The sequence below is a fragment of the Alnus glutinosa genome, chromosome 5, assembly GCF_958979055.1.
Source record: "Alnus glutinosa chromosome 5, dhAlnGlut1.1, whole genome shotgun sequence".
Taxonomy (NCBI): Eukaryota; Viridiplantae; Streptophyta; class Magnoliopsida; order Fagales; family Betulaceae; genus Alnus; species Alnus glutinosa.
Window position 1 is genome coordinate 8,053,882 of NC_084890.1, and position 5,723 is coordinate 8,059,604.

Genomic DNA, 5,723 nt, shown 5'->3' on the forward strand with positions numbered 1-5,723 from the left:
CGATAGTCTGCCACCCGTCTGGTGAAGGGTGAGTCTGTACCCATTAGGAGCTTGTCCACCACTACGGATATGCTTTTGTCCTTTCTTTCCATCTCCATGTACGTGCATCTTCTCTCCAGCTCGACAATAACTCTGCTCAGATCTCCTTGGTGGTCATCCTCCCTCCGAGGATTAGTGTTGCTGTTGTGATCTTCTTCCTCACGCTCATCCTTGTTCATCTCGGGATTGGGCTGTTCCGGCCTCCTGCGCAGCAACTCGGCATTCCGCTGTGTTAAGGATTAAATATGGGCTTCCAACGCTGCTATGCGATCTTGATCTCCACCCCCCGGGGGAGGGTTCGGTGGAGGCTGTGGATTATTCTGAATAACTGGGTCTAGGGGTGTAAATGAGCTGGGCTACTCGTGAGCTTACTCGAGATCGGCTCAAATAAACTCGGCTCGTGCTCGAATCGATTATTAAATGAGCGACTCGTGAACACGAAATCTAAGATCGATTATTAAACGATGCAAACTCGTATAAACTCAGCTCGACTCGACTAAAGCTCGTGAACCCGCTCGTATAAGGATCAATTCGTTTATTAAGGCTCGACTCGTGTGTGTGTATATATATATATATATATATATAAACTTATTTTTATAATATAGTATATTAATAAATAATATACTATATATATGTAAGAATAAATTAATTAAGTAACAAATAACAATGGCTATTGGTCAATATATATTAATAGGTTATATATATATATATATATAATAGTAAAATTGGATAATATCAATATTTAATTGTTAGTCATATGATATAATGACAATCCAGATATTTAATCATATTATTCATGTAATATAGCAAGACTATATAATCATATAATAATAATTATAATATAACATTGTGGCATATGACATGTAATCACTTTATTATATGTTATATATAAGTATTGTCATTATATATTTAGTAATCATTACATCACGTTATCCAAGATCTAAGATCATATAGATTATTAGATCATGTTAATATGTTATCATAAAATAATACTTAGATCGTATAATCATATAATATTAGTATTGTTAGTAGATAATTATGAATTATGAAAATTATGATTTATGATTCATAATAATCATATATACTTATTATAGATTCATAGATAATCTCATATACAATAGTTAAGTATAATTTAAGATTAAAAGTATTTTACAATTCTCAATCATACTTAGATAGTTATGCTCCGTTTGTTTCGACGTAAAATGGTTTCCGTCGTAAAATAATTTCAACGAAATCAATTTCAAAAGAAATTATTTTCTCGAAAATATTTTTCGGCGTTTGGTTCGCACGAAAAAATTACAAAAAGTGAAAATGCAAATGTCGCCGGAATCTGGTGACGACCGGTCACCGTCGCCGGAATCTGGCGAGCATGTTTGGCCGGATCCGGCGAAAATTGCCGGATTCCGGCAGGACACCTCCGGGCCGGGTCAGATCCGGCCGGATCCGGTCATTTTGGCCGGATCAGTGGCCGGATCGGGTCAGATCAGGCCGGATTCCGGCCATTTTGGCCAGATCCGGCCGGATCAGTAGCTGGATCCGGTCATATCCGGCCGGATTCCGGTCATGTTGGCCAGATCCGGCCGGATCAGTGTCCGGATCCGGTCATATCAGGCCGGATTCCGGTCATGTTGGCCAGATCCGGGCGGATCAGTGTCCGGATCCTGTCATATCCGGCCGGATCCCGGCCATTTTGGCCAGATCCGACCGGATTAGTGTCCGGATCCGGATCCGGTCAGATCATGCCGGATTCCGGCCGGTTTCTGTCCATGACCGGATTCCGGCCAGATTCCGCCGGCATTCGGCGCAATTGCCGGATGTTGCCGGATTCCGGCGGCCGGCGGTTTCCCGGCGGCCGGATTCCGGCAGCCGGCAGTATTCCGGTGGTCGGATTCCGACGCCGGCATTATTCCAGTGACTTGATGATGCCGGACTCCGGTACTGCCTATTTTCGAACGACCAACTATTGCCGGATTCGACCAGTCAGATATCAAACGTGCGTGTAGACGAAGAATATAATTTTGGAAAACGATTTACGGTTTTTAAAACCGTAAATCGTTTTCCAAAAATTAAAGAAGGTTTTACGGTCAAACCGAAAATGGTTTTCGTTGACCGTTATTTTCGCCCCTACCAAACACCGTAAAATACCGAAATCATTTTCCGGAAATCATTTTACGCCGAAACAAACGGAGCATTAGATACAATAGTTAGGTATATACATTACATATGTTAGTATGAATTCATATTAATCATGTGATATAATGACAAGTCCAAAATGTAATTAAATAAAATGAGAATGTGATTCATATAATTTCAAATTAAGTGATTAGGAGTAGAATCACTAATGTGTTAATTATAATAACAAATTAAGTATTATCATTACAATTTAAATCATATGATTAAATGTATTATCATTAGAATTTAGATTACGTAATCATATGATTTAATATTGTGCCATATAATCATTAGATCATATGATCTAAGTATTATACTTATTAAACTAGGAAAAAAAAAAGTATTATCATTAAATATATAAGAATCAATAGGTCACATGATTCAAGATCTAAGATCATACAAATTGTTGAATTATATGATTGTGTGATAATACTTAGATCATATGATCATTAGATACTTAGAAATTAGAATATTTTTGACTCATAATGATCATATTTATTGTAGATAATCTCATAAATCATATCATATGATACTTATCATACTTATCCCAATTACCACGCTGCCACCCAGCTATGTTTCATGCGGTGGTGGTCACGACAGTGTTCACACACAATGAGGAAGAAATACTGATCATATTCGTGACAAAGAATGGCAAGGAGAGACGGTTACATGGAATAGTGCCAGAGCCAAGATTTGAATTGATTGGGCAAATATTATAAAATAAAGTTAAACAAAATTTTATTAAAAATACTAATGAATAAATAAAATAAATAAACAATTTAACAAAATTTATTAATGGTTTAAAACATATAAAATGTATCTTGCAATTTACTTTTTCATCAACAATTAATTTTAAATAGAAATATAAATATAATAGTCTACATAAATAAATTTATGAATTAATAGTAAATTTAAAAATAAATCAATGTAATTCCACAAAAAATTATGTACAAAATATCTAATTATTCAAATGTAAAAGAGAAAATAAAACTCCTCTAACTAATAGTTTGTTTCTAACTAGTATTCAAATGCAAAAGCTAAATGTGCACTCATTAACGTGAAAGCCATAAAAAAATAAAATAAAATAATATTGTTTTCTTCTTTTTTATCTTGTCTTTGCATAATTTTAGGCTTTCAGCACCTTTTTGCTCTTCCTAGGCGCACGTTTCCCATGTATTTTCTGACTATTTCTCCACCATTAGATCCTAGCCATTGCTTTCTTATCTTCAGGATTTAACTCTGTCCATCTACCTAGCCACATGTCACTCATGCAGCCTGCCTTGAAAACTTGCCCCCAGCCACAGCCTTTAGATTGTCACTCTTTTAATCTCTGTTGTCTTTAAATCCTTACTAGTAGCATTTCCTGAGCTTCACGAATCCTTACAGCTTCGACTTCGAGTTCTTCAACCCGTTGGGCGTTGGTAGACTCAGACTGAGGTATGTTCTTAAAAGGTTATTTGTAAGAGTAATCTAGATTATTCTAGTCTTCTAGAGTCATTGCCTTATTACAAAATCATAAAAAGGTTGAACTCATCAAGATAATACGTTCAGTTCATGGCTTCAAGTTCAAGCACTTGTTTATCTTCTTTGTAATTCTTTTTGGAAAGAGTTAATAAAAATTAGTTCAATTTGTTTCTTTTACTGTTAAATTAAATGGTTAATATTCAATTTTTACATGGGCCGAGCTCGAGCCGAGTACTCGAGCTCGGGATCGCCCAATTTGATCGAGCTCGGGCTCGATCTCAGTCACCAAATTTTTCTTAGCGAGCCGATCTCGCACATAGAATCTAGGCTCGTGACGATCCCGAGCTCGAGCTCGAGCTTCTACCATATACAAACGAGCCGATCCCAAACAGCCAATACCCGCTCAGGATCGGCTCGTTTACACCCTTAACTGGGTCCATTCGGACTATGGGCTCTCGGTTGGTCTGGCTTCCGGAACGTGTGTTCACTACCATGCTAGATCTCCTTTCTCTTTTATGAGGAACGAAAAATCGTTCCCACAGACGGCGCCAAACTGTTAGTACAGTTTCCGGTATGGTATGAATCTGCACGTTCTTCTGATGTTCTTCACGCTTCTTAATAATTCTGCAAAACAATAAAAACTAAGGGACCCTTCCGAGGGTCCTCTCCGATGCTTAAATTAGCTTCTGTAAAAAAAATAATGCTTTGTGCATAAAAAATTGAGTCTTCGTTTATACCTGGGGTATGTGCCTATTTATAGGCAAAGAGGTGGAGTCAAAGCTGGATTATAGTTCCTACTCCTTGTCGATCTAGAACTGCTGTCAGAGTTCTAATCAAGACTCTGATATTTTATTAGACTTCTAATCTGATATCTTCTTAGACTTTTGATCTGATCATTCTTCTTATCTGATTGGACCATAAGTCCTATCCCAATTCCACCAGGGATATGACTGATTTCTCTAGAGTAGTCGCTAAATGTCTATCTCCTTATTGGATCGGGTTGAGTGAAACTGATCCCCAACAAAAGCTATTTTGATGAGGCTACTAGGAATGCTCTTAGAAATTTCATTATCGTTTCTTACTAAATAGGTTGGCATATCCTTTGAAACATAATGTATTTCCACTAGAATAGGCCAATAACACATAATAGTCTCTCTCTCATTAAAATAAGGATTCACTAAATGAAAAAATGTTTTTAATATATTTTCTATGCTCATTAAAATGAACTGCAACGACAAAATATATATTGTTTATAAAATATGTTGGACCAGTATAAAATCTGGAGCCAAGCCCAGACCTAGGAATCTGCGATGGAGATTGTTTGTTTTTGATGAGCATCACAATAACTCCAAAAAAGCATCTGGATGAATGTATTAGTTTTCAGTTAATTTGTGATATTTCTTAACCTTGGTCATTATTGAGTTATATAGCTTAGCTTATTCTTGTACATGGAATGGCAGGGCAAGTTGTTTGAGACATTTGCAGCTCCATTCACAAAGTGGGGATTATTGCTCAAGTTCTTTATATTGAGAGGAGGTTCACCCTAGCTTGCATACCTGATCAGTTCCACTGCTTCAGGTGACATCCTACCAATTGTGAAGAGCCCTCAACTACCACCAAAGCTTGGCCCACGTGGCAAGATCTAATTTGCTTTGAGATCCTTTTCTTTCAAGCTTTTCATTATATGCAACTTATTTTCATTTTTTGATCTTGTAAGACCCTCGACCAACTATTCAAATGATATTTATTTTGGGTACAATTTATTGTTACTTTTCTGGTAATCTTATTCAGGTTCTTACACCTTTGTTAAGATCCACAAGCAAGCATATAAATCATTATGTTATTGATATTGTGTTCTTCTAATTCAATTTTTTTTTTTTTTTGTTTCTTTTTTAGATTTTAATTCCTGGGTGTCAATGTCAATTACTTTATGTTTTATTTTGTAAATTTAGCTGAATAAACATTTCTGTATTAATTCATGACTTTTTTTTTTTTTTTTGAAAATTATTCATGACTATTTAAGCTTTATGCTTTAATATTTGAGATAC

The 5,723-nt window shown here is 36.1% G+C and overlaps 1 long non-coding RNA gene across 1 annotated transcript; it reads left to right on the forward strand.

The window, feature by feature from the left end:
- Window positions 1-3,584: 3,584 nt before the first annotated feature.
- LOC133867892 (uncharacterized) lies at window positions 3,585-5,522 on the forward strand. The gene is made up of 2 exons (XR_009900226.1): window positions 3,585-3,648; window positions 5,136-5,522. It is a non-coding gene; the product is annotated as an uncharacterized LOC133867892 (long non-coding RNA).
- The last annotated feature ends 201 nt before the right edge of the window (window positions 5,523-5,723 follow it).